Source organism: Rattus norvegicus, chromosome 2, assembly GCF_036323735.1.
Source record: "Rattus norvegicus strain BN/NHsdMcwi chromosome 2, GRCr8, whole genome shotgun sequence".
Classification (NCBI taxonomy): Eukaryota; Metazoa; Chordata; class Mammalia; order Rodentia; family Muridae; genus Rattus; species Rattus norvegicus.
The window spans coordinates 226,783,676-226,795,095 of NC_086020.1; the positions used below are offsets into that span (position 1 = coordinate 226,783,676).

General features: G+C 42.3%; 1 protein-coding gene across 6 annotated transcripts in view; it reads right to left on the reverse strand.

Moving 5' to 3' along the window:
• Nfkb1 (nuclear factor kappa B subunit 1) overlaps window positions 1-11,420 on the reverse strand; it is a 116,153-nt gene that overhangs the window by 93,931 nt on the left and 10,802 nt on the right. The window lies entirely within an intron of this gene.

The following is an 11,420-nucleotide window of genomic DNA, read 5'->3' on the forward strand; positions in this document are numbered from 1 at the left end:
TCAACCCTAGACTAAGAGCTACAGGCACACACGGAATGCTGAGAGCAGGAGAAACTGTTTTCCCCAGCTTATGTGCACACTGATCAGTTATTCAATACCAGCGGAAACATTCATACAAGTAACACTATACGGATGGAGCAGACTGGGTTTCTATTTTGTACTTAGGAAAAGATATATAGAGCTAGAGAGATGACTCAGTGGTTAAGAGCATTGACTGGTCTTCCCAAGGTCTGGAGTTCAAGTCCCAGCAACCACATGATGGCTCACAACCATCTATAATGGGATCCAATGCTCTCTTCTGGTGTGTCTGAAGATAGCTAGAGGGTACTCATACATGAAATAAATAAATCTTAAATACACACACACACACACACACACACACACACACACACAATCAATTAAAGAGAAAGAGGCCATGGAGTTTTGAAAGAGAGCGAGAGGGGGACATGGAAGGACATGGAGGCAGGGGAAAATGATATCGTTATACTTTAATCTTAAAATTTTTCTTTAAAATTAGACTGTTTTATAGAACTTCAAGTGTGGGAATTTAACAAAAGGAAGTCTCAACTTGTAAGATTCAACTCCAGCCGGCTCACTTAAGAGATGGAAGGGAATCCTCCTGGTCCACGCCCTAGACAAAGCCCTAATGAAGATGGCTCCACCTTAAACATTGACAAACCACCAAACCGGGCAGCTTGTCATCAGTAACACCCTCTCCTAAGGTTTCTAGATTATGTGTGTCTAAGAACTCAAAGTACTAAAGAAGCTCACGGAACACTTGGTGACTTAGAATCTTGACGTACAAAGCCCTGACCATTACTGAGGTATCAGAAGAGAACAGCAGCTCCAGCGTGATGTAAATGCTAATTTATAATTTTAAACTAAAATGTCAATTGGAGAGGATGAATCACCGAGTGATATTTGCATTGATTGCAAAAGCAAGTTTTATATCTAAAATGTTGAAATCTCAACTAAGCCCTTGGAACTGGGGATTAGAAAAGCAGAGGGGAAAGTCCCTTATGTACCCCTGCTTCCTCAGCCTTCCCTCCCTGCCCCCCACTTTCCTTTTGCTCACTCCTGAGCTTTTGAGGAAGGACCTTGAGACATAAAGTGAGACAAGCCTGGGTCTCATTTTCTGCATGTGTCTCCCTCAACCAGGAAACCACTTTAGAAAGATCTTCACGGCACCTAAAGAGACGCAGGAAACGTAGCTGGGTCCCAAAAAATATCCAGGGAGATGGGTGTTTCACACAAAGCACAATGTAACCAAAGCAGCCAAGTCGTGAGTATGTGACATATTCTATGAATGCCGAATGGACGGTTTCCTGCATTCCTGTGGCAATCTTCCTAGTAACTCAATCTGACACAGGGGCTTCTTGGTGAAGCAGCTGGACCGAGTGGAGAAATTCTAAAGCCATGGGTGTGTGCTGCGTGCCATTGAGGACAAAGTTGGGAGCTCTCCTGCCAGTAAATGTATAGCATCCAGGCTCAGAAATATAGGCAGTCTGAGGCCCTGACTCACTGTAAACACCACCACCGCCACCACCACCACCACCACCACCACCACCACCAACAACAACAACTCTTTCTGTTCTGTTAGATTTCTTTGGGGGAAAAAAACCCTCTAACTTTTCAAAACCATTAAAATGATATCACAATCCACGGAGAACCACAATTTGCATCTTGAAAAGTAGACTATCTTTCCAGATGCCAGCTAGAAGGTGCCCTTGGAAATCAGGGCACCTTGGGGTGCGGTGGCATGGTGGCTCAAAATTGTAGGAATCATAACAGGTGTCACTTAGGCGTAATTTGAATGTACCATTTTTTAGCAAGAGGGGTAAAGTTACTGGGAAAGGGGACTTTTCCGCAACGTTTTCGTTTTGTACACTGTACGGACAATAAGTTGCTAAAGATAAAATTGTAAAATATGTTAGAGCTTCTTTTTCATAAAGAACTTTATGAAGAAAACAATGTAAGGGCTATGGCTCTGTACAGTGTATCCCATGTAAAATATTCCAAGGGAGTAACTTCTGCAAGTCAATTTTCAGGAGTTGGTGATGTGCTCTGGTAAAATTGTTCGCATTATTATTCTACAACTGTAAGTCAAATACTATGGAATTGCTGTAACAATGGGGAGATCCGTATAGTGACATGGAAATTTATCTAATATATATTAGAGATATATTATAATAGAAAAAGAGGCTGAGTCAAAATTTAAATCGTAGAACTTAAGAAGTTCTGACATTGTTAAATAAAATATGAAGTATGAATAAGTCAAAATTTCTAATTATTCCTGACTTCTCTTCAGAAGCGTCCCCCTTTCTGTGAGCCCGTGTCTGACAGTATGTCACAGTAATGATGAATGCTGGCAATGGATTTACTTCTTTTCAGAAATGCTGACTTCTAAAACGGTGCCTTTTTTTTTTTAAAGAAATCAATGTTACTGTGTATGCCACCACACTGAGATTTACAGAAACCAGTTTCCCACTTCTTTCATTTTCAATATTATTTCACTGGGAGGATCGAGAAAATTACATAGAGCAATGCAAGCATGTATGGCGAATGCAAACCTGAGAGCATGTGCAGATACCCATTCGTAATGGAATGTCAATCTAATAGGTTAGCAGATCCACGGAAAACACTCAGCTTGTTAATTCATGAGAAGCTCATTAATTGAGTGGGAGATACAGAACATATGTTAACTCATCAGACAGTCTAATAATAAATATCTCATTCATGATAAATTACAGAAAGAATGTTGCAAGTTGTAGAGTTTTTGTTGTCCTGAGAGAGACACTGGCTTATATATTTGACTGCTTAGTCACCAGGGAGTGGCACTATTTGAAAGGATTAGGAGGTGTGGCTTTGTTACAGGAAGTCTGTCACTGAGGGGGAGCACTGAGCTCTCAAAAGCCCACCCCAAGTCCAGAGTCGGCCTTTCTCTGCCTGCAGATCACGATGTAGCACTCTCAGCTACCGCTCCAGTTCCTGCCTGTGTCCCCCTGCTCTCTGCCATGATGATACTGGACTAAATGTCTACAACTGTAAGCAAGCCCCCAGTTAAAGGCTTTCTTTTAGAACACAGATACATTTCCCACCTCTATTCACCGACGCTCTACCATATTTGAGTCTGAAGCAGTTGTATGTCATTGCCTTATAAATTGTTTGTATTTTTCCAGGGGGAAGGGGTGGATTTGGAAGTTATTCTCTGACATGCTCTGGGCTGACAGGACCAGATGGCTGGTCCTACCACCTTCTAGAAGTGATCCAAATATCCTGGAAGGCTCAGGATTAATCCAGGGACAATTTACCTAATCTCAGGTGTCAGTTAAACTGAGAAGGAGGAGCCGAGTGAGGGCTCTGGCCTCAGGACAAGTGCTCTCATGTGCATGGAGGGGGAGCCAGCTAAGCTTGACGGGCTGCTTCCCATAACCAAGGAAGCATAGGTAATGTTCGCATACTCCGCTTGCTATAGTGAGCCCAGAAAATGTAGTCCACGCGGAGAACTAAGCTTTAGAGAAAATGAGTCATTTGCTCAGGCTGACAGACTAGAGCCGGCTTCTCTGACTGCACAGCCTGTGGCCTTTGTACTAGCGTAACGGGCGATGTGATTTCCCTCTTGACATGAGCATTATTCATTTAAAGACATCTTTGCTCCGAGCCTCTCAAAAGTTCTGCTGACTGGAACTAGTCTACTCGTAATATGAGCTGCTAGGTAGGATCTTTTCTTGAAGGATTTATTAATTTTTATCTTACGTGGCTTGAGTGTTCTGCCTGCCAGCAGGAATGTACGCCACAAATGTGAGGGTGAATGGCAGAGGCAAGAGGGGAGTGTCAGATCCCCTGGAACCAGAAGGTTGTCAGCCACCATGCGGGTGTTAGGAACCAAACCTGGGTCCCCTGCAAGAGCAGTAAGCGCTATCAATTGCTAAGCCATCTCTTCAGCCATGTTAAGTAGGAGATTAAGGGTTATGCACCTGTGCTGGTGGCCAGGTGGGACGGGGTGGGGTGTGGGATGGGGTGGGGTGCTGCCCGCCATGATAACTGCTAACATTTGAGTCTTTACTGTTGTTCTTTGTTTGTTTTCAGATAAGACCCTCTAGAGAAGATGGCAAAGAGCTGGTTTAAACCAGCCACACTTGCCAACTTCCTCTTGTACGTGATGTAGAGTGATTTTTTGCTCACTATAATCTTGTTATAATGGTGAATTCTCCATAGTTGAGGCACTCTGCTAATTTTGTGCATGCCAACACACGAAGTAGCATGCTGTCATGGTGACTGGAGCAGGAAAAGGCTCCCTCTGTGTTCACTGAGCACTCTTCAGCCTTCGTGCACACATCGTCCAGTCAAATTCCTTTGTCTCCTTTGGGGAGATGCACATTAGGAGTCTCAACGTTTTCTTTCCTTGTTGCAACATGCCTTCTTTCTCGCTGGTCTCCTGAGTGTGCTTTCTGTCCCTACGTCTATTACCTGGTGAACCCATGCAACTCATCTACAGAGTGTAACCTGAAGAACAGAACAGGACCTTACAATGCATGGATTTCAAATGAGATACCCACAAGGCAATCTGAATGGGAAGGTAAAAAAATACCAGTACTAAGTCAAGTGACAGTTTAAAAACAATCCCTAGGGCATGTTTCAAAGGACAGAAAAGAGAGGCTGGGGGAATCTCTCTCAATAGCCAGAGTTACTAAACTAAAAATCAAAATATGTGTGAGTTTCATCCTCAGTGCTGCCAGAAGCAGATCTGTGGTACTTGTGTACGTCTGTATCATGGGGAAACCATGCTTGAAGAGTTACCTGGGTGTTTTCTGCCCTTCATTAATCCATCAGAAAGTGGTTCTCCTACCCTGTCAGTTTCCAAAGAGACAAAACCATACAAGAGTGGCACAGTCTGAAGTCAAGAGTTTAAAGCTGTGGTAGGCTCACAACACAGGGACAAAAAAAAAATTGACATCTCTGCTCCTTGAATGTTGTCAGGCCCATGGCAGGCACTGACCAACGGGAGGATGCAGAAATGAGTCACGAACATGGGTTTCAAGAAACTGTGCAATGACCCTGATTTTCTTTCCTGGAAGGGAAAGACCCGGCCAGCCCAGAGGAGGATGAGAAGCCACGTGTGGAGTGGAAAAGAAGCAGAGCGAAGCAAGACTTCCCAGGCTTCCCACAGTAGTAGATTGGCTGAAGCACTCCACAGATCAGCCAGACAATTCACCAAAGACAGCCACAGGTTTACAAGAAGTAAGGCACGCCTGTGTTTCTACTCGATTCTCTGTGATTTCCTTGGCAGCAAAGGCCAGACAATCTGAACAGTCAGTAAATAGAAAGACAGCAGCCTAAACAATGCAGCTGGGTCGGCGTCATGGGAACAAGAGGGCATGTGGGCCCTGGGTTAATTATCGTGGCAATTCAGTATCATGACTTTAATTACACTCTTAGTCACAGTGCTGTACTTTGCACTGGCTTTTCTCCGTTGGCTACTGAATTCCTAACTGAACAAAAAATAAATTAAAAAAATTTTTTTATAAAAAGAAAGAGCAAAAACAAGCCAAAAACCAAAAAAACAAATAACCCACGATATCCAAGATATGAGCCCAAACCCTGTGACATAAGTACATGATTGGCACTGTTAAAACTGTCACGATGTACGCAGTAAGGAGCCACTGTTAGCTTTAAGTAATGGTGTCATTATCAAGCAAGTTAATGATACATTAGATCCCATCAACTCTAATGCCTACTGTTTATTACTGACAACAAGCCCAACTCCTGACTTTCTCATTTCTGCAAATGTAACCTTCTCCGACCAATGCAGTTAGTAGTCTCGTCTCTCGCTTCTTTCCTCTTGCCGTTTCTTGTGTATGCACTTCCTTTCCATTTCCACAGCCACACCTTATTACCTCACTCTGACAGAAGCAGCTTTTCGACTGCTCTCCCCCAAGGCAGAGTTTCTTCCTGCCTCGGTGACTTTCACTGCCAGGTGCTTTACACAATGAAGTCCAAAGACCAGGCACTCAGCATATGATAGTATTGTATTGTATTGTATTGTATTGTACACAAAGCACCACAACTATCACCATGTTCCAACACAAACACTTTGCTATAAGGAAGTCAATCATTAGGAGATGTGTTGCTCAGCCAGCAAGATGGCTCTGCAGGTAAAAAAATACCTGCTGTGTAAGCCCAAGGACTTGAGTTTAATCCTTGGAACTCACATGCTAGAAGGAAAGAACCAACTTCCAAAATTGTCCTTTGACCTCTACACATGTGAATGCTTACTGCACAGACAGACAGACAGACAGACAGACAGACACACACACACACACACACACACACACACACACAAATAAATGTGACAGTGCCTTGCCCCATTTTCACGTTGTATATCTATTCACATTCAAGATACTATCCTGTTTAAATATTATGTACTCTGCGAAGTGGTACTTAAAATCAGCTTCTACCATATACCTGTATTTTCTCTTTCCCTGTTATCACTATAGCCTATATGAAGTCTATAACATTTCCTGGTGGTTTTGCACTACGGGCCCCTGTTCTACTGCAGCTTAATTTTACACATATATATTTATGGTCTCCTTAAATGTATGGATGGGTACCTTACAGTCAGCAATGGGAGTTTTGCCTTTTGTATTTCAAAACTGGTAGACCAAATAACTTATGTTGAAACCAGACAGAAAGGGTCAATCACCTATCCATGATTCCCTTCACATTAACCAGCAAGAACAGGCAAATTCTTAAGAAGAGGAAGTCATCATTGTTTGCCAGAGGCCAGGGGAGTGAGTGAAGTCTAGGAAGGGAGTCATCATTTACCAGATTCAAGGCATTCTTCTGGGAAGACAAGAAAGTTTCAAAGCAAAGCTATAGAGAAATGTGAGCTAGCCAGCATGTTGAATACATAAATGCTCTGGAATGATGTACTTCAAATAGCATGTTACAGGAACTACACATGAATTAAAAAATTACTTAAAATTCCACATAGATCAAATTTCAGCCATTGCAGATTAACCACTATTTGAGCTTCCATATTCATATGTAATTATGAAACATAACAACAGCCTAAGACACCGAACAAGAGATACAGGCTGTACCATTGAAGGGCGCTCTGAGCTCACCTTCTGACTGAGGGCACTTTCTAATCCAGGCCACAGGAAGCAGAGTTCAAAAAAAGAGCAGTAATCTCATTGGTCAGAGGAACGGCATAATGCAAAGCCTCAGAAATCTACACTCAGGCCACCTTTGCTCTTTGATGAAATACTGACAAAGGTCCCAAAAAGCCCAGTGGAAAGGAGCTGTTGGGCTAGAAATGCTCTGATAAGATTACAGAGGCCATGCAGAGCTGAGAGACACTGTGGGTGCGATCATCTGTGTTGAAGAGACAACAGTATATGTTCTGAACATGTGTGGTTATAGCAGTCTATGGAAAAACCATGTTATGAGAGTTAAGAACACATCTTAAAATAAGGGCAACTTTAATGCATCTTAGTAAGGCCTCTTAGGACAAAACTCAATCCTGTATAAAAGAAATACACGCAAATTCTTCACATTACGATATCTATAATGGACAACAAAAATATTGAAGCCTACAAAGAAGTAGGTACCTTTGTCCCAGAAGACACATTGATAAAATTCATAGTTAGTGACTTTAAAACAGCTAACAAAAATATGTTCAACAATATAAAGAAAAAGATAGACATAATGAATGAATAGAGAATTCAGCAGCAAAAATACAAAGGCTCTTTAATGAATGTGAGTCAGTCTTAGAACTGAAATGAAATTTCGCCAGAGGGACTTACCAGTATCTTGGACATTATAGAAGAAAGGATCAATAAACCAAAACAAAGACCAATAAAACTATCCAAACCAAAACACAGAGGGAAAGAAGAAGTAAACACTATCTCAGTGATTTAGGGGACAATATCAAGTAGTTTATGTATTTGTAATTTAAAGTACTAGGGAAAAAGAGAAGGAGAAAATATTTGTAGAAATAAAGGCAATTTTTTTTTTACAAAAGTTAGTTTATATACCTTTACCCATATATCCAAGAATTTAAATCTCCATGTTAAATAAAGAGAAAAGCATAAGATATTGACTAGGTAGAAAGCTCCTGTTGTAAAAAACCAACCAACCAGCCAACTAACTAACCAACCAACCAACCAAACAAACAAAACCACAACATGTTAAGAAATAACTCAAAGTTAAAAACTACCCAAAGATCAAGAGACAAGGTCATGGTATTTATAAATGCATGCATGCATGCATGCATGCATACATACATACATACACACACACACACACACACACACACACACACACACACACACACACACACACATACATTACAGCAGAGCAGTGAAAAGGACAATGGCAGGTGGCTAAGTCAGCCTCCCATAGCAGAAGCTGAAAGGAACTGAAGAAAGCCACCCCTTCACAGAGACACCAGAAAGGAGATAAATGGAACTCTTCAACGTAAAGGTGACTCGGGGAGCTAGAAGAGAAGGCACTGGTACAGAATGTACTGTAAGTGCACATGGTTTTGGCAACAAAGGTGAACTGACACTTTCTAAAAGAGAAGAGCTGAGAGAATTCATAACTCCTAGAAATGACTGAAGACATGCTAAAAGCAGGTCTTCGTGGTGAAGGGAAGTGAGATTGACGTGGACCTGTAGGAAACAAGGAGAACACTACCAAAGATAAAGATGTGGGCACACGGAACCTGTAGGAAACAAGAAGAAGACTACCAATGACAAAGGTGTGGGCACACAGGACTTTTGCTTTACATTGAACAACACAGTATATTGTGGAGTATACTGAGCCCCTGGAGGGAAAAGGTTTAATGACATTAGCACAGAGGAGAAAGCAAATCAGGGCTTCCAAGTTGGGCACACAGTGCTTTATTCACTGAAGATGTAGGATGCAGAAAGTCCTACCACCATTTCACAGAGCCACCAGAAAGGAGATAAAATGGAACTCTTCAAGTCCTACACTAACTTCATCTAGAAAGACCAACTGTGGGTAAAGAAGAGGTGGCACAGTATTAGATGCAAATAAAATAAACTCAGCTGTAAAAGGCAGAGATGTCAAACAGTACAGAGAAAGCAAGACCCAAGAAAATGCTTTTCCTACGGATTACACTTCAATACGAAAGACACAAAGTGTTAAGCAGAAGCCTGGGATACTGTGTTAATAACACACAAATACTAAACACAGGAAAGTAGTCTATATCATAATCATCAATAAAGAAGATCAGGGGATGGAACATTACCAAGGACAAGGAAGGATATATGAATCCGTGTGTGTGTGTGTGTGTGTGTGTGTGTGTGTGCGCGCGCGCGTGTGTGTGAATAAAGGGGTCAGTTCATTAATGAGTAGTAATAATTTTCTTGTTTTGTGACAGGGTCTCTATAAGTAGCTATGGCTGGACTCAAACTCACACCAACCCCCTGCCTCTAGATCTTGCGTGTTGGAACTATATAGATGTGCACTACTGGGCCTGGCTAAGAATAATGACCTCAACCTGCATGCACTTATTAACAGGTCTCCAAAATACATGAAGCAAAAAGCAGTAGACCTAACCACCTGTGGAAGAGGCAGAAATCCACAAGTATAGCAGAAAGTTTTCAACTTTACTCTTTCAGTACTGACTACAAACACGACCTACTGCCTTCATATGTTTGTCCTGTTATAACAGAACACTTGAGCCATGGTAATTTATGAAAATGTAAGTTTATTTCTCATAGCTCTGGAGGCAGGAAGTCCAAGGTCAAAGCACCTAAATGAGGAATGTATCCTTCAGAGGAAATGATCACTGTACTGTCCCAGAGTAAAAGGTGGAAGAGTGAGAGAGGATGGTCCTCCTTATAACCCAGTTCATGGCGTGGGGAGGGGACATGCTATGACCTCATGACCTCTTAAAGGCTCACTACTCCTAATACCACATTGTGCTCTGTAGGGCTGCAAGCGGAGCACTCACAAAGACAGACAGCACGCCGGGCCATGAGATCAAGTCTCAGCAGATCTCAGGGAGAGTATGCAGAATGTGTTCCCGAATAGGAGTTCCCAAGCAGTTCACGCGTTAAAGGCATGGTCCGTGGGGTGTTTCTTCCGGGAAGAAGTGTTCTACTAGGACACGTCCTGGAAGGATGCTGTGGGGTCACAACCAGTTCTTTTTGCCATTTGCCTCCTGATTGACGAGCAGGTAGCTATGCTTTGCCAGGTGCTCTGGCCGTGACACACCGTCATGGTGGACGTCTGTGGTAACAGACTGGTAGACTGGAACATATCAACTAAACCTTTCCTCTTTACATGTTAAGTAACTCAGGTATTGGTTAATACTGACAGAAAGCTGGCGAACCGTTACATAAGCTAAACACGATATTCAGAAAAAACAAACAAAGATCAAAACAACAACAACAAAAACCCTAGTGACAGAAAGACAGCACCAAAGTACCCAAATATATGTAGCTCAGCCGACATGGTGGTAGGAAGGGGAAAGCCTCTGAATAAAAATAAATAAACACCCAGATTCTCCTGTCTGAAAGAATCATCAAACGCCTTGTGTGTCATGTCCACTGTCACCACCGAGACAGGAATGCCTTAGCACAGTGACTAGGGTGCGTGCCAACGTGATCCACAAGAAGCAATCTTTGCCTGCGGTTGTCTTTAATCATGGCTGACTAACATCCATGGGACTGAAAGCACGTTTGGGACACTTTCTAATCATAGTGTAATGAAGTGTCATTTATACCAAATGGCAGACTCCATTCTGAGTGAAATTTATTTTCAGTAGTATCAGAGAGGGCTCAGTCCTGCTGGGATTAAGTTTGTAGGGCTATGGAAGCTCTCTAGGGATTGTAGCAAATCAGATAAAAACTTTTACCTTATAATTGAAGTCAGCCCTGCCTGGTTTTCCTCATAAATAGCAAATCAAAATCAAGGCCTCTGTTCATTTGTCTACTAGACTGTGTTCTGGAGACCTGCTTCCCTTGCCTAAAGGTACTGAGTTCTTCCCTAAAAACATGCAGAATGGGATTTCATTTTGATGCCCGGTCTCCTTCTGAGAACCCAGTTAGAATGAGCACACCTCCAGACCCAGGGAGAGGATGACTTTGTGGATCATTAACTAGACATTCAGCCATTCGAGTTGATTCTGAATGAGTTGACGAACCCTGGATTTTAATTTTATAAATCCTCAAAAAATCCACAATATATGTCTTTCCTGATTTTTTACTTTATGATGAATCTACAGCCTTGAATATAGTTGGCAAGTGTTCTACCAATGACCTACATCCCCAACCCCTATGCTGTACAAGAAAGGATTTATTGTGTGGACCAGCAAGTTTGATTCTGCAGATACAGGGGCAGCCAGGCTGGGGTGAGGCAGGGTATCCTTGAGGGAACAACCAAAG